General features: G+C 49.2%; 1 long non-coding RNA gene across 9 annotated transcripts in view; it reads left to right on the top strand.

Moving 5' to 3' along the window:
• LOC115606231 overlaps nucleotides 1–23,149 on the top strand; it is a 70,841-nt gene that overhangs the window by 16,645 nt on the left and 31,047 nt on the right. For all 9 annotated transcript variants that reach the window (XR_003990854.1, XR_003990860.1, XR_003990857.1 and 6 more), the window contains 3 exons: nucleotides 4,721–4,852; nucleotides 9,363–9,510; nucleotides 19,156–19,276. This is a non-coding gene — a long non-coding RNA (uncharacterized LOC115606231). The remainder of the gene's footprint in view (nucleotides 1–4,720; nucleotides 4,853–9,362; nucleotides 9,511–19,155; nucleotides 19,277–23,149) is intronic.

Genomic DNA, 23,149 nt, shown 5'->3' with positions numbered 1-23,149 from the left:
ACCAGTGGAGTCTGAGCAAGGCAAAGGCAGCCTGTAATGAACACCTCCTGGGGAGGAGCAGGAAGGTTGTCTCGCTGCAGAGGCACAAGGGCAAGCCCTGTCCGGACAGAGCCAGTTTTGTTGTTTGTGTATCTTTCTTTGTAAGGAGATGCAGGGTAGCAACTTCAGCTTGGTGTCAGCTGGCTGTTTTAAGCCAGACTATACTGCAGGCTGCTTCCATATGTCCTTGGGAAGAGGCTGAGTCTAGCAGCTTAAGCCATCCGTTTTCAGAATCCTATTAATCTCATTCTATATGCTCCAGGCAGACTCTTCCCAGTGCATACAGACCCATGCGACTAGTGCTTCCCAGGCTTTTGGAACGCCAGCTTTGTCCCTCTGCCTCTTGCACTGGAAAGATTCTCCACGCCCTGTTTCCTCTGTTGTAATCCAGTGGCTGCCTCTTTTTCTCCTCTGGTTCTGGTGTCACCACAGGCTGCTGTCGTTGACCATTCTGGCTTTTGTTATTGCAAAGATAGTCCCCAAAAAGCTGAAGAAGCAGCCAAAGAGTAAGAAGAGTTTCCAGGAGAACAGAAGTGAACTTTTTGGTGAAATTCATGAGAAACCTTGACTCCACTCCAGCATATCAAAGCCAGGTTAAGGCATCTTTTAGACTTTACACACATGATATTTGCTTCTCCAAGGCTAAACCTGCACCCAAAATTTGTGCCCAAAAAGCAAACTTCTCTGGGGATTTTCACTTTCCCCCCATGCCCATGTTTCCGTGGACCTGTGCAGGACAGGCAGCGCTGGTTAAATGTCAATGTATGAAAGCAACCAGACTAAGAGAGATGCTGTTTGACTTGCACTGCTTTGCAGCCCTCATGAAAGACACTCATGACAGTGCCCCTGTTAACAGTCTGTCCAGCCCTGGCTTTCATGCCAGGGCAATGGAAAGCTTTGGGCAACTTCCAGCTGTTCTGCAGGTCTGGAGCCATGGTTTGGATGAACACCAGGCTCCTGAATGCCAGCTACACACTGCAGACAAAAGTACTCAGAGCTCTAGGTGCAGGAGCTGGCTGAAACATGCCATGGGGCTGAGTTCAGGGTCAATGTCCAGAATGTGGCACCTGGAGACACCAGGGCTCAATTTCCTAGAGCTGTTCTCCATGTACAGAGACCAGAGCACACATTGCATCACCTTCCTGCTCTCCCTGAAGGATGTCACCTGGCACTGGGTGGGAGGTTTACCAACAGCAGCTTGCCAGCCTTGGTGTGGACTTGCTGCCTCTCTGTTAGCTGTAGACTGACAAAGAGGTGTTTGTATTTTAAATAGGGTGCAATGACATCAATAGTACTAAGTCTTGCATGCATCAAAGCTTTGGAGATCAGCCATGGATCATGAATCTAAATGGCAAATGGTTATAATGGCTCCACACGTGAAACATCAAAGTCTGAAGAAAAGTTGCTCTGTTATAAAAGATACATCAGAATGATCATTCCACTGCAAGCAAAGTGCAGAACTGGAGACGTGCATGGAACAAATGCAACACATTTCATACTCATTTGGGTGTTTCAAGTATGGGAAAAATTGATTCCACAGCTCCAATTGCCAATCTACATCCGGTGAAGACTGTATTGAAATGATGAGATTTCACACGATATTAGGCTTAAGTTGACTCCTCCTTGTGAAAATATATTTATAATTAGGGCCTAGAAAAGCTTCTTGCTTTTTTTGAGTTTTAATTTTTTATGTGCTCCCTGGGAGAGAGAAGTGGCTGAGATTGCAGGAAGTTCTTAAACCCAAGTATCCCTTTGCTGAATTGAGTGGCTTGCTTTTAGATTAAAGGAACTGCACTGGTTTTTTTGTTAGGAGACAAGTCTTCCAAACCCAGGAGGGCACAGGCTGAGCCTGGGGACAGCTGCTGCAGTGAGGAAATGCAGAGCAGTCCCTCCAACAACAGAACCTCTGAACTCAGCAGCCGAGGTTCCCAGTTACACCGTGCTGCCGTTGCTGCTCCCTCCTCACGGCTCTTGAGCTTGACCCGTGCCGCGGCGCAGCGGCTGCGGTGCCACGCGGGCTCCCACAGCTGAATCAAAGCCAAGCCTGAGCCCCAGCCGCGAGCCTGGAGGAAAGCAGAGCCCCTCCGGGAAGTTTCAGGGAAGCCTAACTGGTGTGAAGTCAGCGTTCCAAAAGGTAGTTGGGAAAACAAATATTGTTTTAACTCTATTAATAATTGATGTGTTGCCAGCAGAGATCCTCATAGCATTAAGGGAATTGAAAATTAAAGGCACAAAGGCACTACTTTAAGAAAACATCTTGATAAATAATTAATATGGCATAAGCCTACTGGATTCTGAAGAGTGTAGGTTTTATGCTTTCTAATACCACAGTTTCTTCCAGAATGAGAGCATGGTCATTTTCATTTGATGTCCACAAAAAGCTCTCACTTGTTCGTGCTGCTCAGCTAAAGTAATTTACTGGCTCCTCTGCCAGTTGCTTGTGCTGAGCCCCCAGGATCCGAAGCAGCGCATAACCAAAGATCTGGCTTGCTTAAATCAAGAGGGAGAAAAGATTCATGATTATTTGGAAAACAGAAGAGAACGTGTCTGATTCAGGGGAACTTCTGTTTGTCAGGGTCAAACTGGATCAGAAGAAGAAACCCTGGCAATGCCTGTTTAGCAATAGGGTGTATAAATAGCTGGGAGAGGTGTCTTGGGATGTGTAAAGCTACTGCTTTAGTTTCTGTGTCTCTAGAGAGATGCATTGTCAATGGTGAGGCCAATCTTGGGGACCACACTGAATAATTCAGTGGGTGGCACTTCCCCTGTGCTTTCTATCTGTTGGGGATCTTAAGGACAAGAAATAGCTCAACCCAGCATTCCACAGAATCCAGCCCATCAGTGAGACTAGAGAAGGGCTGCTGAGATGGCTGGAGCCTGGCTGATGCACACCTCCTGACATGGACAGACACTGGTTCCAAAAGAGAGCACCGAGCACTGTGTTAACTGGCAGAGCTTCTGCCATCTCTGAAACCTGTGTCACTGAAGGGCGTCCAAGCTCTTTGAAGTCCCCATTTATTCCAGTCCACTTCTCTTTTAGGCTGTTGCTGTGAAGCAAGCAGCAAGCCAGGCAGAGCTGCTGGCAGGCATTTGGGTTTAAGAAACTGCACGAGAGCATCCACAGGCTATATTTATTCATTGCTTTAAATAAAGCCAAAGTGAATGCTGCTTCTTCATTGCAAATGTCTCCGTGCTTTACATGCAAAAGGTTTGTTGAGATTGATGGAATTCATAAACACCCTTTATTTACTACAGCAAGGTTAGTAATTAAGCAGAAGAAAGAACGTCCATGAATGCTGCTATAAAGATAGTTCTTGCCCTGGTTCCAAGCAAAAGCCTGTGTAAAGTAGTGATTGAGAACGTAAGGGTGATCCACTGGAGCTATAGAGGGGAGTTCGTTTTATCCATTCTGGATAAAGCAAACGCAGTGGTCAGACACTGGGGAGTTCAGAATTACCCAGGCTGCAGCTGAGTGTGTTCTGTCCCAGGTGGGTGCTCCTTTCCCCATCCCCTGGGGCACGCGCCACGTTCACTGTATGTGCCCAGTGCCGCGCACCACTCCGGCGAGGTCAGGCCCTCATTGAAACTGGAACATAAAGCATGTAGGCTGGCACCCACTGGGAATGTTGGGCCTGGCATGCCAGAGAAAGGATTGTGGAACGTCACCCCTTGCCCACAGTCCAAAGAAGTGGATTCTCTTGGAGGCGAACCCGTTGGTTTCAGTGCGCCATCTCCTCTGCAGTGCATTGCCGTCCCTCTGCAAGGCTTGGCTGGTGCGCAGCAGTGCTGCCGTGGGGCACCGGGAGCCCCAGGCAGGGGGTGAGGCCGTGTGGGGCTGCCCCGTGGGCATCTCTTCCTCTGGGCACCATCAAGGCCAGAGCTGCTCCCCGCAGGGAGAGGCTCCTGCAGCACTGGCCCTTCCTGCTGCTGCAGTTGCAGTGATGCCTCAGGTCTGCAGCGTGTCCTTGCCTATGGCTCCCTGTGCTTCTGCTCCCACACCTGCCCTGCATTCCTCCCCTCTCCCTGCATTCCTCTCCCTGCATTCCTCCCCTCTCCCTGCATTCCTCTCCCTGCATTCCTCCCCTCTCCCTGCATTCCTCTCCCTGCATTCCTCCCCTCTCCCTGCATTCCTCTCCCTGCATTCCTTCCCTCTCCCTGCCACTGCCTGCCCCATCTCCCAGCATTGCTCCCACAGTGTCCCTGCCTCTTACTGCTTTGCTTTCCTGGAGTAGAGGCCTTCTATCCATCCTGCGGCTGGGTGGCAGGGTGACTTCTATGCCTGCCAGGCAGCCCTATTGTTATTTGAAGATGCTGACTGTGGGAGTCTCATCCCTATCAGGCAGAGCTGAGAGTGCCTGATTTAACAAAGCAGGGAAACAAGCCAGTCAGTTATCTTGGTCTGAAGCATATTCTAGGAGTGATTAGCTGCCTAAACTTACACTGTAATTATCTGTGCTGAGTGGCTTCTGCACATCATTGCCCATTTTTCTGAGTGTTTTTATTTAAGTTGATAATGGAAAATGAATAAAGCTTTGGTTCCACTCTGATTTTGACACTTGCGCCAGAAAATACCTGAAGATGAATATTTTTGTGTTCACAATAGTTAGATTAATATTTAATTTGCTGGCATCCAACAAGCTGATTAGTTTTCCCCTGATATGGCTCAACTTTTTAATTACAGGAACTGGCTCCTCCTGGTTTGTGCCTGGGGTAAGAGGCTCAGGGAGCATCCTGACATCAGTGTGACCATGATTTCACCAGGCTCACTTACTGCAAGGCTGTCATCATCGGAAGCCTCTGCTCCTGGAAACAGGTACACACTGGGACCTGCTCTGTATCTGCTGAGGATAGAGAAGATCTGTCCTTGATTGAATTTAAACTGAAGGGGATGGGGGCGGAAGCAAGATGCAGCCATGTGAGGCCTCAAAGAATGCATGATACGTGCCTGCTGCTGCAAGCCGGGCGTAGGGAGGAGCCCACCACACTATAGTTTGTCTTACACTGGGGATGGGCAGAGCTAACCCAGACACAGGAGTTCCCCCCCGACCATGATCCTCTGCTGAGCCTGGGGAATGCTGCAGAGAGTGCTGGCCATGACAAGCCTTTGAATGACCCCAGCACCACCGTGGAGGCAGTCTGAGAGATAGCTCAGTGTGGCATGGGGGGCTGGCGAGTTTGTGGCCTTTTTTTTGCCACAGCCATTAGTAGATGCTTGTGAAAGCCCATAGCAGACAGGGCATGGATTACGTGATTATTTGCCTGCAGTCGTCAGAGATCCTGCTCACACTCCTAGAGCAGTGGTTGTGTCTGACCATTGCCCTGAACTGGCTGGTGGGACTGTGCTGCAGGGGTGTCTCTGGTGCCTCTTGAAACCCATGAATACACTGGGGCTCCACGATGTTCTGGGCAAATAGCGGCATTTGATTCTGGGATCATACTGCCCTTCCTCTTGGAGCTTGAATGATCTCACTGGCACCTCATGATTCCAGTGCAGGTTCGGTGTGCTCTGGGGATCCCTCCTGTGAGGGACAGCCCTGCCTCCCTGCCTGCATCTGCAGGGGAGTACAAAAAAGTCTGCCTGAGCTCTGCTAGGCCCTTACGGGCGGGCAGGGGCTCTGCCTCCTCTGGGGAAAGCAGAGGCAACAGGCAAGCTTGCATCCTTGCTCCCAGGTCCACGCTCTCAATGCTCCCTTCACAAATGGCACTACCACCTGTGGCTCAGTTGTCCAAGTGATTAAGGCTTCCCTATTTGCTTGGAGAGCAACTATGGCTTAGAATCAAACCGAGCCTTTAGAATTGACCCATCTGTAATGTCCATTAAGTCTGGATTCCCCTGACCAGCCATGCAAAGCAACATCTCATCTTAGTGCCATATTCATCTTACACTGCCAGTTTTACCCAACTCCTAAGCACTCAGTAACAGCAAGACTGTCAGAGTGTTAGTTATTCATTAGTTTTCACTCACTTGAAGAATATATTGTTGTCGTATTATGGCACATTGCACTGGGAACAAACTCCCTGTGCAGACAGGGATTAGGGCCATTTTTCAAATGCTGCTGACTATTAATCTGTACGTTGTTTGAAGGGAAAAGGTCTTGTTAAAATTCGAATTGAATGCTACTTTGACAGAGCACAGCGGGCAGTTTTGGCATATTCTCTGAGAGCTATGGGTGCTGGTGACAGGGGTGCAGCACACTAACCCCTATGGCAGTACGTGCCCAGCGCCGCGCACACGGTGCTTGTTCCTGCACCCAAAGCTAACCAGGTGAGCCTCAGCTGCTGGCTGCTCAGCCTTCATCCCTCATTGCTGTCCTCCAGAGCTGTCTGCCACAACTGCATCACTGGGAATGCAGTTGTTCAGGTGCAGCACAACCCTGGCTGCGTGAGAAGAGCACCAGGACAGTGCCATAATGAACAGAGCACTGGGAGCAGCCGGCTTGTGGGCAGCTGCTCTGCTCAGGAGAGGGATGGCTGGTAACAGAGATAAGTCTGATAAAACTGGGACGGAAAAGTTGATCGTATATGGAAAAGGTGAAGATAGGCACAAGTCTGCAGGCTGGTGTGGAGGGAACCTGTCTTTGGTGAGAAGGGGAGACCCTTTCATGCCAGCTACATGGCTCCCATTGTGTTCCCACCACTGAGGAGAAATAAAAAAGGAGAATTAATCTCTCAGGGGCAAACACATCAAACCATCAACCTCTGCTACAGCTCTTAGCCTGTGGAAGCACAGGTCTGGATGAGAACATTTGTTGCAACTCTTTAGTGACCCACGCTCTTCGCAGATTCATTTTATGAACTGGAAAAAGCAGTTTTTCTGCCCGTGGGCCCTGAAGTACTGATATTTGTTAAATCCACATGCTTTGAAAGCCCCAGAATTGAACTACTGGGTATGTAAAGAGAAAAGCAAATAAAGCTGGCCATGATATGTCTGTTTCATCTAGATAATATTCTGATAAGGCCTGATTCATTACCTTTATGTCTTAAGGTCAGGCAAGCCACATGGGGTCTCACCTTCATCCCAAGCAGAAGGAGAGGTTGAGAAAGGAGAGCCAGAAATCCCATTTTCCTGTGGAGGTCCCGGGGTGCTTCCTGTCCCAGCTTGCCTGTTCACACCGTGTCTAGTTCATCAGGCTGCTGGCTCTTCAGCTGCCCCTTGTCTCAGTGCCAGTGGCTCTGGGGTGGCCGTGGCAGCCCCGGGGCTCAGCCTCCCCCCGGTGCTCTGCTCTCCTGTGCAGAGCCTCACCTTCCTGCTTTGAAAAATGTCACAGTAAGAAAGCCCAGGCTGAAACCAACTTATCAGTGACAAGGACAACATGAGTACTACCTGCGAACTAGGGATAAATAATAAGGCAAGACAAACACAAGGCACACAGAGGGTAGTTAAACCCACAATACCTGAGGATATTTCTAAATGAAAAAAATGATCTTCACACTGAAATTGCAAAATGATGCATCTCAGTGTATTAATTCTGCCCAAATTAGCAGTGCCTAAAGACCTGCTGACATTATCTGCTAGCTTCAGGGAGTCTGCTGGGTGAGCAGAGCAACAGGGCTTTGGTCTTGCTGCTTAGTGTGGCTTGGTCTTGCGGGCCATGGGTGGGGAGGTGACACTCACTGCGTTTCTGCGGGTGGATTCCCTGCACTGGGTCCTGAGTGATGGTACAGGCCTGAGCTCCTGTGAGCTCCCTGTGCTGGGTCCTGAGTGATGGTGCACAGCCTGAGCTCCTGTGAGCTCCCTGTGCTGAGTCCTGAGTGATGGTGCACAGCCTGAGCTCCTGTGAGCTCCCTGTGCTGGGTCCTGAGTGATGGTGCACAGCCTGAGCTCCTGTGAGCTCCCTGTGCTGGGTCCTGAGTGATGGTGCACAGCCTGAGCTCCTGTGAGCTGTGTCCAGTCCTGAGTGGCAGCAGAGGCTGAGCTCCCAGTGCAGGCAGGGGGGAGCAGGCAGGCACAGGATTCCCAGCAAAGCACCTGCTTTGTGGTGTCCAGCACCTTCCATGAGGAACTTGGAGCAAGAAGTCACAGAAATCTTGCAGGGGATTGGTTCCTTTCTAATTACATGGGATTACAGTTTGTCTGTGTAATTCAGGTGGAGTGACACAGTATCTTTCCTGGGCACCTATTCCGGACAGAACAGGCAGTCAGTCAAAGCAGACCTGGGCCAAGGCATTTTGTCATTATTCTAAATTTTCTCTATCTGACAAAATTGAGGGCCTTGAAAAGACTGGAGCCATTGTAAAGGATAGAGCATCAGAGAATAGGTCACACAGTATATTAAGGAATGAAAATTGATTCATTCTTTCCTCTGTTGAATAAGCAGCTGTACTTTGGTCCCTGTGATCCATGAAATAAGCTGTCAGGGAAATAGGAAATGTGCCACATTTGAACTTCATTCATTGATTCTGTTCTGAGCCGAGGCGCAATATTAACATGCATTCTGGTGGGTGCAGGATGTGCAGCAGGAGAGCAGCTGGGCCTGGCGTGCTCGTCGCTTGCCTGAGTTATTTGTTCCTACATTAATCAGTGCTGTACAAGGCTGTGACTCATTTACTTAGGTCAGAGCCAGCCACCAGGAGGAATTCCTCGAAAGCGCTGTTTGTTGGTTTTAAATGAAATCAAAGGCTCCAGAGGAGGCTCGGGAGGAGCGGCTCTAACACGATTCATTGGCCCTTTTGTCTGGAGAAACAGTTTTAGGCAATTCAGAGGTTCTGGCAGTCATCAGTGTAAGAAGGGGTAGCAGAGGTTTCTAGAACATGGGATTACCAACTGGAGCACATTAGGCCAACAATGCCTGCGAGTCTGATGGACTGCTTAGCGACAGAATTCAGTGCAGGACATTCCCATTATTGCACAAAACCAACCCAGTTTGGTCTCCTGTAACAGAACACACCTTCCTTTATGCACCTTTTCCCAAGTAAAGGATTAACCTTGTGGTGGTGTCCGTAAGTGGCGCCCAGAGGACTGCCTACAACTATTATCTGCGATGGCAAGCCTGTGTTATCCATACTGAAGTGTCTGTTGCTCCTTTTGTGAGTTCTTAAAAGTTTTAACTAAAACATCACTTTTGCTGCCTTTGCTTTATTTGCCTCAAAATTGTGATTCATAAAGATAGATTTTTATAATTAAGATAGAAATGAGAAATAACCTCCTATATATAATTTAAAATGTTGAAATTATAGACACTATCTAACTTCTGCTTTAAATCACAGGAACAAACTGTTCCCCATTACCAGCCCTAATTAAATCCATTTTTCTGTGAGTCTTTGGCAAATTCCATTTTAGTAAAGCTGTATTAAGCTCTCTTTTATTTCCTCTTGCTTTGCAGAATTCTCTGTTTGAGATGAATAATAGGTCGAATATGGTATGTGGCAGCTCTGTAGACGCCGAAGATACAACATGAACAAATACATTGCTCTGGAAAGGTGGCATAAGAACGTTGCTGAGGATTTAGGAGTGTCTCCACTACCAGACAGGTAGGAGCACTAGCACCATTCTGGCTCAGGGAGTTTATATGTGGTGCAAGAACTGGCAAACACTGTGTAGCAAAGAGGCTGTGAAAGAGTAGAGAAGGCTTGGAGAAGGGGCAGAGGGAAGCAAGCAGCATGCTGCTCCACTCCACACACATTTAGGTGCTGCATGCCAGAGCTCTGGTCTACCACCTCCTGTGCCCTGTGGTGTTTCCTTGGCCTTTTCTGAGGAACGAGCAGCTGCAGAGGGGTGGAGAGGATGAAACTTTCTGAGGCTAGCCAGCTCTGCTTTCCTTCAGTATGTGAAGACATGGAGATGTGTTTTCTGCCAGGCTGAGCCGAGTTGCCTGTAGCATCTGAGTATTTGCATCAGACCTGTCTAGCAGGGGCCATGCTCCTGCTGAACTCAGACCTCTTTCTGCATGTAGATCAAAATCTGGCCTGGGTCGCAGGTCCTGTGCTCAGACAGCTTTGTTAGGGTGATGCTCATTGATGACCTGGCTGAGGAAGCAGTGCTCAGAACCCACCTGAAACAGCCTCTTACCTTGCAGTCCTTGTGTGTGAAGATTAACTTACTCCCAATAAGCTGCAGCAGTCCCAGAGCAGCAGTCCCAGAGCAGCAGTCCCAGAGCAGCAGCTTACTCCTATCCTCAAGCGGCTCCATCAGTCATTTACTGTAACGATTGACTTCAGCCTTCGATTTCCTCTGTGGAGCATATTGGAAAGAGAGAGGCTGAGCTGTGAACATTAATAACAATGAGTAATAACAGTATGAGTTCCACAAGCTTTAACAATCAAATGAATCAAAAATCAGGAGAGTTTCATTAATAAATACTTGCTGGGGTTAGGTGACAAGGGAGCTAGTGCCAGAGGTGTGTGTATCAGTTAAAGGCACTTATCTTATGTGATCCATTCTCAACCCCTTTGCTTACCTGATGGGTCCCATATTCTCCTCAATGATCTGCCACTGAGGAGGCAAGAGACAGAAGGAGCAGATGACTTGGGCTGTGTTGCTCTGTCGGTGTCTGTGTTGGGTTTATGTGGCAAGGTTTTGGGAGTGGGGGGGCTGTGAGGGTGGCTTCAGTGAGAAGATGGCAGAAGCTGCCCCCATGTTGGACAGAACCAGTTCCAGGCAGCTCCGATACAGACCTGCCCTGGCCAAAGCTGAGCTTATAGGGGATGGTGGTAGTGCCTCTGTGATAACTTATTTAAGAAAGGGTAAAAACTGTGCAACAACAGACAGGAGAGAGAGGTGAGAAAATGTAAGAGAAACACCTCTGCAGACACCAAGGTCAGTGAGGAAGGAGGGGAAGAGGTGCTCTTGCTTCAGTGCCTTCGTCTTCACATGGGGCCAGAGGAGCTTGTTACACTGCAGAGGCCATGGTGCAGTCTGGGGTGACTTGTACTCCCCGAAAACACAGGTGGAATCTTGACAGATGCAGTCCCTGTGTGTTGGTAACGCAATGGGAGATCACTGGGGAAGGCCAGAGCTGTTACTGCCTGACAAGAACAGAGTCATGAAGCAGCCCTGGAATGTGTATTATCAGTTAAAAGTGACCAATGCAGATATGAATTATTAAATCTATTAGCATGGGGCTGCCATAATGAAGTGTCAAATTCTTCATAAAGCCAATTCCTATTAAAAAGACCTAAGATTAAAAGCAGAGTAGAATCTAAAATGATGGGAACTGAGAGGAATGAGAGAATGCAGTATTGATCATCCACACCAGTCATGTCTGTCTCAATTTAGAAATATGAAAAACGGATTAATGAATTAATGATTCAGTGTCAAAAAGGGGCCCAGCAGGAGCAAGTCTATTTAAATCGTGTGAGTGTAAAGACCTCGGCACTGTCAGGAGCAGAAAGAAGATGGGAATGAGCGAGGGGCTGCGTGGCAGTGGTACAAAACCCCAGCACAGGCAGGACAGGGAAGGGATATGCCAGATTTTAACTCCATGACAGAGGATGGGCATTGAAGGTCTGGGTTCTCGGGCACGCAGCAGCAGCACAGAGGTAGGAGGGAAGCAGCGGTATCTGTTGGTTCGAGGCTCATGTTTTCCAGCTCAGCCATTAACGGATGGGGTGGGTTAACCCTGGCTGCTGCCAGGCACCCACCAAGCTGCTCTAGCTCCACGCTCTCCTGAAGACTGGGGGAAAGTGAGGTGAAAAAGCTCCCGAGTGAAGGTGAGGACAGGGAGATCACTCACAGTTACCATCACGGGCAAAACAGATTCATTTACTTGGTTACAAAGTAAAGATAGAATAGGATAGTGAGAAAGAAAACCAAACACCTTGACCCTGCCCTCCCTTCTTCCCAGGCTCACTTCACCCCTTCACACCCAGCTCCTCTCTTTCCTCCCTCTGAGTGGTGCAGGGGGATGGGGAATGGGGGTTGTGGTCAGCTCATTACGCTTTGTTCTGCTGTTCCTTCCCCCTCATGTGCTTCCACTGCTCTAGCGTGGGGTTCCTCCCACGGGAGACAGTCCGTTGGGAACAGACTGCTCCAGCCTGGGTCCTCTATGGCCACAGTTCCTGCTCCAGCGCAGGCTCTCCACTGGGTCACAGCTTCCTTCAGGCACATCCACCTGCTCCAGCTTTTCCTTGCTCCAGCCTGAATCCGCATCTGGGAAGTCAGAAAGGGCATTGTGGAAGATTAGAAAATGAAACCAAGGTGCCAGGCAGCAACTCGTACCCTGAGTTTGCCTTTTGAGATGGAGGCTGGTGACAGGAACTGGTAAAAGGTGTAGAAACAAGGTTAAAGAGAGCTTTGATGGAATGTTTTGTTTCCAGGAATAACAGTTACCAGCATTTGTTAGCATTCAGTATAGATTGGCATGTCTGTTGATCAGCTCTCATTTATGGTTTCATAATGGTCTCAGTGAGATCAAGGAACTCGTGAAGGCAGGATTTACCCAGCAGGATTCTTGTCTCCATGTGGCCGGTCGCTCGCTGCTCTCGTCGGGGCTGGTGCAGTCCTGCGGCTGCGCCTTGGCGCTTCCCTCGCGAGTGCTGCAGCACCTCCTGGCTCGTGCCATGGAAACGCAGAACTGAGTTAATTGTGTTAGCAAAATGGTTTTTAAAACATTCCAGAGCGTTCTGTCAGCCTGACAAGGGAAGGGAATGCTACAAAATGAAGTTTGTTGACAAAATAATTTCAGGGTGTTGATAAATTGCGTTTTGTCTTCAGAGTGAGAAATACCAGACTGACAAATGCTATTGTCCTTAGAAGGGTTTTTTTTCAGCTGTCAGTCAATTATTCCCTTTTTAAGCCAGCCAATGATAGTTCTTCATGTCTGAAAAAGCTTCTGTAAAAGAAGGCATAAAGCTCTGGAGGACAAAACGATTAACCTTTGATTTGGTGCTTTCACACTGAAAGCAGCTTCGTTCCTGTGAGGAACAAGATTGGTCGCTGCGCAGTGGGAACAGATGAGGTGTGTGACGGGGCTCAGCCGTGCCTTTGTGGGAGCGAGGGGATTCCGAGCAGTCCATCTGGAGACGTGCTGCCAGCCTGCTGGCACGGGCTTCCTGCAGGTTCCAGGGGCCAAGGGCACACACCCAGAGCTCTCCTTGCGTCTTTCCATGATGCTGCACTTCCTGAGCGTGGCACAAGGGATGTGCAGCCAGTTTTCTCCTGTGTGCCAACGCTTTTACTGCAAACCTCTGGTTTCTTACTGGGATCCTGGGTTCAGCAGACACCCTCCCCCCCCTTTTGTCCTGTAGCACAGAAAAGGAAGGAACAAAATCTTGTCTTAGGTATGAACTGAACTCTACCGGGATTTTTGAGGAAGCTTGAACTCAAGGAGATAGTATTGCTATAATGTAATGATGCTTCATTGCCAGGTTGTAGTTATTTTCTTCTTTATCAATACTGGCGCAACTGATTACATTAAAGCATAAATGACCTTGTTGGAACAGCTACTCTTAGTGAGCGTGCCACTCGCACGAGTCCCAGGAATGACACTTTGCTCCTTAATATGTGGAACATCTGTTCTTTGTTTTTGAAATAGTCAGTGGCTCTTCCTCATTGCCTTCGCTTCCCAGTGCCAAAGGGAGCCAGCCGTCCCTGGCATAACATTTACCTTTTCCACTCTTGGCCGGATGGGCTTTTGAAACCACTGACAAGAAAATAAGCAGTCAAAACTACAAGTCATCTGAAATCCCAGTTACAATAATGTGTGAGAATTAACCAATGGCAGTTAATGGCACTGGCTAATAAATTAACAAAAGCACAGTTTCTCTTTTGGAATTAGAGTAGTGGGATGCTAGCAGCATCGAATATGCCTTCCGTCTTGCTTTGAGGGGCGACTGTTGCTGTAGGCACAGGAGGGTTGAAACCCCTCCAAGAAGCTGTGCAGTGACGGCCCCATCCGGCTGCGCCACCAGCAGAGCTGGCTGCTGTGTGGTGGCTGCGCTCACTGCAGCAGTGCTCGGGCTGCTCCAACACTGCCTCGGGAGGGCCAGGGCAGAGATGAGCTTCCCGAGGCCCTGGGTGGTGCTGAGGCAGCAGTACTGTCTGCCCGGGTACTTCTGTGGCTTATGCCAGGGACACTGCCATGGGCAGAACGTGCCTCAGGTGGCAGATGAGCCATGCTTGGCTCCTCAGGCACAAACCGACCCCCCCAGCTTGGTTTTGGGCAGCAGGGAGGCCCGGAACGGCCATTCTCTGGGGCAGCTGGCGCAGCTGAATATTATTTGCTTATTGAACTTCAACGGCAAAGAGCCGTGCTTTCCCCTTCTGTGCTGTCTGTCTTTAGCAGGCAGATAGCAGCAGCCTGGCTTCTCCCTGCTGGGGCGTGGAGGACAGGGAGGATCAATGCTTACTGATCTGCCTTCAGTTCACATCTGCCTTTTAGGCTGCTTGGTCCCGCGGTGCAATCACAACAATGCTCGAATAACACCTTGGAACCAATCATTTTTATGGGAACACACATAGTATAAAAGGTCTGACTGTCTGTGCACACATATACCATCAGTGGCTATTACCCAATAAAGCTGTCAGATAGAGAAACATCACAGCAAGTCCTTGAACAATATCTCCTCAAGTTTAAACAGAGAAAAAGCTCCTCACAATTCATTTCTCATAAAAATAAAGAAAAGAGGATCAATATGAGCTGAACAAATGAATCAGGGTTGCTTCCTGTAGACAAGGAGAGAAATAGGGTTTGTGGCTGCAGGTGCTGGCCTTGGGAGGGCAGCTCCGGGCCATGCGAATCACCCTGAGAGACTGGCAAGAGCCACTGGCAAACGCCAGTGCTGGCCACATGCATTGTTCTGGAGAAGAGCAGGAGCCCAGCGTCCTTCCTGAGAGCTGCCAGGCAGGGCACAACCAGCCAGACAACCCTCTGCTTCCTCCACAGTGAGAACAGTGTTGGCACAATGACAACCCAGGAATGATGAGCAGCTCTGCTGCACTGGTGTCCTCATGCCTCTGAGTGCTGTTAGTGCCCTGCTCCTCTCAGCAGGCGCACCCAGAAATCCCAGGCTTCATTGTCCCATTTTTTCATCAGTTCTGGCCCCAAAAGGAGTGGTGGAAAGTGCTTTAATTTCTCTGTAGTGATTAGGAACATAGTGCCTCCTTCATGACATACTGTCTCTGCTTCTGAGGCTCCTGCACACTAAGCCCTTTGTGTCCTCTCTTCACAGTGAGTCCCACGATGCTCCATTTAATGGATGTTATTTAGGTCGAAAGGTAAGCAGCTTAAATGCTTTGCTTTCTAGCATCTCTGTCCTGTTAGAGCCATCTCTCACTCACTCTCAATTGCACATTTTGTTACATGAACATGTTTACATACAACAAGGGTTTTTCTCTCCTTCAAATATTTATAGTGATGACTTGTGATGTAATCAATAGGGTTTGCAGAATCTCACCCTGCACCATCGCATCTTTACTCTTCAGAATGCTGCTTGCTGCAATATTATAGCTCGAGCTGACAAGATAAAGCTGAGTTAAAACAAATTGCACATTATCTGCTTTCATCCTGTTGTTGAGATTGCGAAAGGGAACAAAGGAAATTCAGAGAAGCTCTTCTCCCTCCTCCAGGCAGAGGAGTGGCAGCTACTGAAGCAGACCCAGAGCAGCTCTGACAGAAGCTGTGCTGAGATGGGGCTCCTATTCCCTCACCCCAGCTCTGCACCAGTCTTCCAGGCCCGTGTGTGTCTCTCCTCCGTGCTAGATCCTGAGCACATCTTTCCCAACCCCTCTTCAGTCTTCGCTCAGTCAGCTCCTGGAGGATCTCCAGAATTGAACACGTTGTTACGGGCCATGCAGGAGTATGGTCTGAGCTCTCCTCCTGCAGCACACCCCTGGTGGTGCAGCAATACCTTGCACCCACTGTTGTCTGATCTTGTCTCCTTCACCCAAGAACCAGTGCAAGGAGAAACACTTTCAGGGAGCTGGGATCATAAGACAGTTTGCCTTAATGTCAACAGAGATTAACTAGTATTTTACAGCATATATGTGGTGGGCCACCCGCTGTTCCTGTGTCAGGGGAGCCCAGCTAACGGCCCAGGGAACAGGTCCACAGCAGTGGAGTGGGGCACGCGTGTCTCTCCTGGCCTCCTTCAGATGCACACGGAACCTGGGGCAGGGCAGAGGCAGCCAGCCTCCTTGCTGATGCTGGCAGTGTCCCGCACCTGCAGCGCTGTCCCACCCCAGTAAGGATGTTATGAAATGTAGGGCTTGACGCTGCCAGGCAGGACCGAAATGGTACTGAAATTACCTCACAAGTGCAGCAGCAAAGCTGACGTGGTTCCCTGTTAAGCAACTCCGCTGTATATCCCATTCCATAGAGCTCTGAGGAGGCACTGCAGATTGCCTCCCCCATCCCACTCAAAGGAGCCCTGTCTGCTTTGAAAGGCTGTATTTTTTCCAGAATATCAAGGGTTTGGTTTCTTTGGACCTGACTGTAAATCCAGGAGGTCTTCGTGTGCATTTCACAGGGCTCTGTCCCTGCAAACAGGCTCCTTTGGTTTTCAAGCTAGTCAGGCCCAGGATTTGCTCTGTGTTCTCTCCCTTTATATTTGTATCACTGTTCTGTCGCAGCAAGGTGCTGCAGGGGGGAGATGAAAAGAAGCTTGGAAGTCTGTTTCTATGAAAGTGTGAATTTATTTTTAGATCTCTTGAATTATTTACTTTGCCTTTTTTTAATGACAGTTTATGACTCGTTCTCTTTCCCAAGGTAGCACTTGGCATGAAGGGAATTAATTACATGTAGAGTAAATGCATCTGATGTTAATTTTCAAGTCAAGTTTCAGCTTTGCTGAAATTTCAGAAAGTAATGGTTTATAAATTAAACTGATTTGTGTGCTTCTTTTTAAAGAAGGCAGCAGCAACAGAAAACAAACTAGATGAGGGAACTTGTCTTTGAGGATGTATTCCCTCAACTACCAGTATATGGCTGTGAGAGATCGGAGTGGCAGCCCAGCAGCCGTGTGTGGAGTGTGACAGACTCAGCAGCTCACCAGCGCCCTGGCAGGGACTGGTTTCAGTGGCAAATTGCTGGACTGTGGCATGAGCTGCTGCTTTGAGCTGACAGGGTGATTAAACTCGTTGCTCCTTTCTGTGAGAGGGCGCATGCCCTGTGCACTGCCAGGAAAGCCTCCTTGTGCTTCAGAGCACTTGAGGTACTGACACCACCAGAGCTGAACTGAAAAGGATCCTGCTCTGTCTGTGCCAGCGTGTGGCTGGAGGACAGGCGAGGCTTTGCTTCCTGGGAAAATCAAACTACCACCAGCACACACAGACAGACCGGTCTCCTCTGTTGTTCCATCCGAGGGTACAGTGAGCATTTCAGTTCTTCCCTCCAGATGGTTGGAATGATATCATATCAGCTCGGGAGCACAGTGCCGGGTGCATATGGTGGGCTGGAGCATGGCGCTGGCTGGCTTGGGGGCAGGAGATGCTGCTTTCCAGCACGGGAGCAGTGGCCTGGCAGCTGCTTGCCAGCCCTCAGTAACTTGGCCCTGTGTCCTGGGTTCAACCACGACACCCTGCAGGCAGCTGACATGGGAAGGGTCATAGTTAATTCAACTCTCCACCTGTCAAGTCCAGTTTCTGTCCCTGGAATGACAACTCATGTGATGCTTTGGAAGAGAGCAGCTCCTACCAGCCTCCAGTGCTGCTTATAGGCCTTGCTTGGGGTGTTTGCTGCACTCCAAAACTTCCCTTGAGCACATGTACATCCAAGTTGTGGCTTTGCCTGTCCCACACGGTTCAGAGCACCATGGAAGGATTCTCATGTGCACAGGCAGGGTGCTCTGCCTCGTTCCCCAGTGAATGCTGTGTGGCACATGGCTGGGAAAAGGTCTTTGCTTCTGGGCTTTGTGAACAGAGAGGTTAAAATCATGAAGTAACTGTGGGTCTCTGCCCATGAAGGGCCCTTGGGAAGGGCTCTGCAGTGAGAGGGACCAGCGGGGCTCTGCACAAGCACTGCACAGGGTGTGCTGCAGGGCTTGGTGCTCTGCAAGGCTTGACTGATGCACTTGGGGCTGTGAGCACGCAAAGGACCTGGGCTGTTACTCAGTGCTGACATTTCAGACATGACTAAGCCATTTTGATGAAAGAGATGGAATCTGACAGTTTTACTATTCAGTTGTTTCTTATAGATTTCAAATAAAAATAAATTGGCTTCTTTTAAAAGAACAAACGGTGGAAAAGCTTTTGTAAGCAGGAGCAGTCTCTGAAGCATGGCAGGCAGCCCTGTGTTCACAGCCAGCTAACAATCTTCTCAAGGCCCAGTGCAGAGGAGGCTGGACTGAAAAACAAAGGCCTCTCCTCAACTTTAGCTTTGCCTTGAGGCACTTGGGGAAAGAAATGCACAGGAGGCGGGGGGGGAGGTTTCGGAGTCTGAGCACCCCCAGAAGGCAGGCTCATCCCCAGCACCATCACAGCAGCACTGCAGCCAGCACACCAGTGCCGCCCAGCCCAGCGCGGGTGCTTCTTGCGGCAGCAGCAATGAGACCCTGTGTGAGGCTGGCACAGTTTCAGTGCCTTGGTTCAAGTGGCTGGCTAGAGAGTCTGGTGGTTCTCCTCAGGCTCTTTGCACCTTTTAGCTTTGCTCCTGAGGGCTGGTGTGTGCTGGGCTATCTGTTTATCAGCTGGAGTTGGCTAATGAAGGTATAAGTATTCTGGATTCTTTGGAAGAGTTTGTTTGCAAAGACCCTGGGATACATGAGCAAATGGCTGTAGGGAAAATGCCTTTCATCCTTCAAGATAAAGAACATCACAAAGCCTTGGAGACGTCACTTCATTCAGGAATTAAATAGCAAGAGTCATCTGGTGTCAAATAAGTTTCATTTAATAGGTCACTCACTTAGATAAAGTTTCTGTAGAAATCAATATCACTTTCTCCTGCAATTGACAGTTCAAGACATTGAAACCAGCATTTTTCACATCAGGTTTATTTAATTTTAGGAGGAAGAATCCCTCCCACACCTTCTGCTTGGTCTGGGCAGCACTGGTACAAGGTTAACAGTCTGCCGAGGTGGAAACCTGCCCTGTCCTTACCCATGGGGATGGTGTGAGGTCATTGTAGCACAGGCTCGCCAGGCCCACATGCAGTCGGGGTGCCATTGTCACATTGGGCTGTATCTGAGGTGTGTCCACAGCTCACTGAAGGAAATGGGTGCGAGTCATTGTGTAATCTCTTACAGATGAGTTTGGCAGGGCAAGATGCCTCATCATATGTCTTAGCAGAACCAGACCTTCCGTAGCGGCAGAGATCTGTGGGCTGTGAAGACTGGAGATTGCAACAGGGATGCTTCTGTGTCCAGGGTAGGTGAATCTTGCAATTTCAGCCTCTCTCAAGAAAATGGGACACCTTTGCTCTGTGATTTTTATTTCAGTCCAGTAGTATCCCAATGGGAAGGGAGGAGACGCTGGCACTTTTCTGCACCATCTCCCAAGACAACTGTGTGAAGGAAATGAGAGCTGTTATTATTCCTACCATAGTGAAATAATTGTTTCTGAACACTTGCTGTTTCCTCCACTTGCTTTTCAGTCTTAAGCAATTTCTGAGGTTGACACACCATCTCCAGTCACATTTGTCTTGTTGTGTGCCATGACTGATGCAATTACAGCTGACACTGTCACTGCTTTTTACACAAATGCCTTCAATCGCAGGCTAGCAGATGACCCCTGAAACGAGCAGCAGGAGACATCAATGCCCTAAACTCCCTCCACAGGAAAGAGTTGCAGGCTCTCAGAGTAATGTGGGGCCAGTGTCAAGGTTTTAAATCAAAGGCTTTTCTGCCAGTGGTGTGCAAGGAGCAGTGTTATCACTCCACTCCTGCAGAGCCTGCATGTGGGCTTTCCCTGTCGTCATTTTTGGCCATGACACCATCTGCAGCCGCTGAGGGTGACTGCGCTGGAGCAGTCATCAGCTGCGCACAACACGCGTTGCTGCCTCTGCCCTGACACAGGCAGAGGGAGTGGGGTCGGGCCTGGCCCTGCTCGAGGCCGGGCTCTGTGAGGGGAAGAGCAGCCGAGGCGCTGGGGCTCCCGTGCTGGCACACGGGACCTTCACCCGGCCTGGCAGGGACAACTGGTGTGGAAATTCCTTCTCCTTGGAGCGTACCGCTCCGGGAGGCGAATGTCCGCGGGCAGCAGAGGCTGGCTCCGGCACAGGGGATGGCTGCTGCGCGCTGAGGCGGCTCCTGCTGAGCGTGGGAGAAGCCACTTGGCCTGCGGGAGGGACAGGAGTGCCTGTGCCTGGTCTCATTGCTCTGAGAGGTCAGGAAGGCACTTTCAGGACGTGGCTGGAGCAACTGGTAGCAGCACCTAACGCAGAGCTGGTGGTGGTTCCCCACTCCCCACCCGCCAGACAACATTAGGTGCTATGTAAAACCGCCCAGGCTTTCAATGACCTCTTTCAGACACAAACTGACCATCTAACTTTGCCCGACTCACTGAGATTCCATTTTACTCAAGGAAATAAAAATAATAGTTTAAACCATTTCAAATATAGCTGTAAATCCCTAACAACATTAACCTTTTCCAAAGCGTTAAACTCATCCCTGGTGGATTCTTAGAATTACTATTAGGAGGAAGCATGAGATACTCTCTCCAGAACTTCATGTTTCTAAAGTAAATAACAAGCCACACTGAGTGTGGGTTTTATTAGCTCTCTGAGTGGTGCCTGCCTGTCTCCTCACCCTATCCTGAGTCATCAGACATTAGTACTTGCTGCATTATGAAGGCAAAAGTCCATGCAGAGGATCAGGGATGTGAGGAGTGGGACCAGGTGTTGTCTGGGTTCAAGGAGGGAGCAGGGAGCATGGGAACAGAGGGGCTCGCACAGCACAGCGGCCTCTGAAGAGATGTGAGGCTCTGCTGTCAGGAGCACAAGGTTACATCTCCAGCATCAGGCTTCTTGGTCCTGAGTAAGAGAAGAAAGCCAGATGCTCTCACTGTGTACCTATGGCAAGCAGAGAAAGGGTATTTTATAAAATTAATTCCAGTAGCATTAGCTACTTTCTCCAGTGTCCGTGACTCATTCAAAGGGCCAGAGAAGGAGTGGCACAAGCCCGTATTCCAGAGAAATGCTGCTGGGTGACTCATGCTGGCTGGACAGAGCTCTGACATTGTCTGCAGGACCTCAGTCCTCTCCATTAGTTATGTTTCCCTGGACAAATCCCACGAGATGCAGATGAACCTGGGATAAATACAGTTTCTATAGTGTTTGGCTCTTCCTTAGCAGAAGAAAGTGTACTGATGTAGGTTAATAAATGTCCTACAGCTCTCGTTTGGTCATGTTTATCCATAGGTGACCCTTTGTTTTCAATATGATCATACTGGAGGGAACTGGCAGCGTTTGCTGCAGCAAATTCCTTCAGCTGCCCAAAGCCCAGTCTAGGGCTTGGTGCTTAACATGCTGCTGCAGTACAGACACATCCGTTAAGCATCAGGAACGAGATGTGGATCAGGGTTTTTTTTTTTCCCTCAAAAAATGACATTTTGAAGTAGGTTAAATCTACCACTTTTCCACATTTTCTCAGCAAGAGGTTTCGTCTGGCTGGTGTATGTGCTCTCGATGGGAAATTATTTATGAGCTCCTCTGTCCCCCATCTACTCTTCTTGATGTAACAGTAGGAGATCTGGGGAATGACCAAGGTTAGGTTTATAGTCTCACTTCAGTTGTAGTGCCAAGTAACTCAGCGCTTCGTTTTGTTAGTGCCTGAACCAAAGGGCAGTTTTTATCTCAGCAGTGTCCTTCAGACGATACCTATCTACCATTTTACCAATAAGGCATGTGCCTGCTGCTCCAATCCCAAAAGAAATGAGTGCTTCATTTCAGAGATGCTCATTCTTTGCTCACCCTCCTTTTGCCATTCTTATGAAGACAAACTTTTTTAGGGGGCGTGGGAAGAAATACAGAAGGATTGTGGAAAAACCTTGTCTGCTTCAGCTACCACATCCTGTTCAATTCTGAGTAACAGGGCAGGGTTGTCAGGGTTTAAGCGATCATATATGTGAATATATATGAAAGCATATTCTTTGTTATATTGCCATCCAAATATTTGGCCTAAACTTCTGCAGTCCTAGTGGGAGGTGTGGGATGTGACCGCGCCGTTACTGTCTTTGCTGGGTAGATGCAAAGCTGTAGCTCAGCTCCTTGCTCGCAGCCAGCCATCTCTGCTGGCACTCGTGTCATTGTAATGCATGCTTTACTGCTTGTCAATATTTTAACCTTTCTGACACATCATCCCCTAGGGCAGCTCAGCAACCTTAATAATCCAGCTGATAATTATCCTCCACATGAATAAAGTTACCACCAGAGTCCTGTATAAATCACATAGAAAGATGGCAGATTCCACTGTCTGGTCATCATGAAGCGGGAAGAGGCAGAGATTGTGACAGCTTAATGGGGAAGGTAATAAAGCCGACAGTAAAGTCATTTATAATATAAGCAATGATTCTCAGGCCCTTCTATTTGTTTTCATGCTAATAGAAGATAAATGTCAGATTAGGAACAAGATCTGAAATTTCCATTAAAAATATTTGGAAAATGTCATTAAATATCAGCAATTCACAACTCAAGAAGTGGCGGCATGGGTCTTAGTGGGGATAACAGGATGTGCTTTGCTGTTTCCTAGGGAGCTGTGAGGAGTAGAGTTTCTACAGTGCTGAGAGCACCAGGGCCCTGTGCTGTCCTTGCAGGCAGCAACTACCCCTGACTTCAGGAAGGAGAAAGATGCTGTGTGGTGCCTCAACAAGAGGAAGCTCCTGGGCACTGGCAGGGAGTGGGACAGATCCCTGTCAGGGATCCCGAGTATTGTGCCTCCTGACTGCGTGGCAGGCTGCAGGGTTCCCAGGGAGCACAGCTCGTCGTTGTAAGCAAAAAGAAAAAGGCTTCAGGTCAGGTGTGAAAAGGCCCTGCAGCAGTACCGGCTTGGTGAGAAAGGGGAGCGTGCATTAGAGGCTGTATGAATGTGTAAGACACACTAGAACACATGGAGGCCTGGCGTTTGCATCCTGCAGGCACAGGGGCTGGAGATGCTGTGGGCACTGGATGGGGGGTTCTGGGGAGCTGGAGCAGGCCAGGGCTGTCGTGGTGCTCCCCAGCAGAGAAGCTCAGGAGCTGCCTGGGCATCCCCCCTGCACCCCAGCTGCCTGCCAGGCCAGTGCTGCTGCGGCTGGAAAAGCAGG

The sequence above is a fragment of the Strigops habroptila genome, chromosome 4, assembly GCF_004027225.2.
Source record: "Strigops habroptila isolate Jane chromosome 4, bStrHab1.2.pri, whole genome shotgun sequence".
NCBI classification, from domain to species: Eukaryota; Metazoa; Chordata; class Aves; order Psittaciformes; family Psittacidae; genus Strigops; species Strigops habroptila.
The sequence above is the reverse complement of the archived record's forward strand: the minus strand, read 5'-3'. Positions and strand labels throughout refer to the sequence as shown.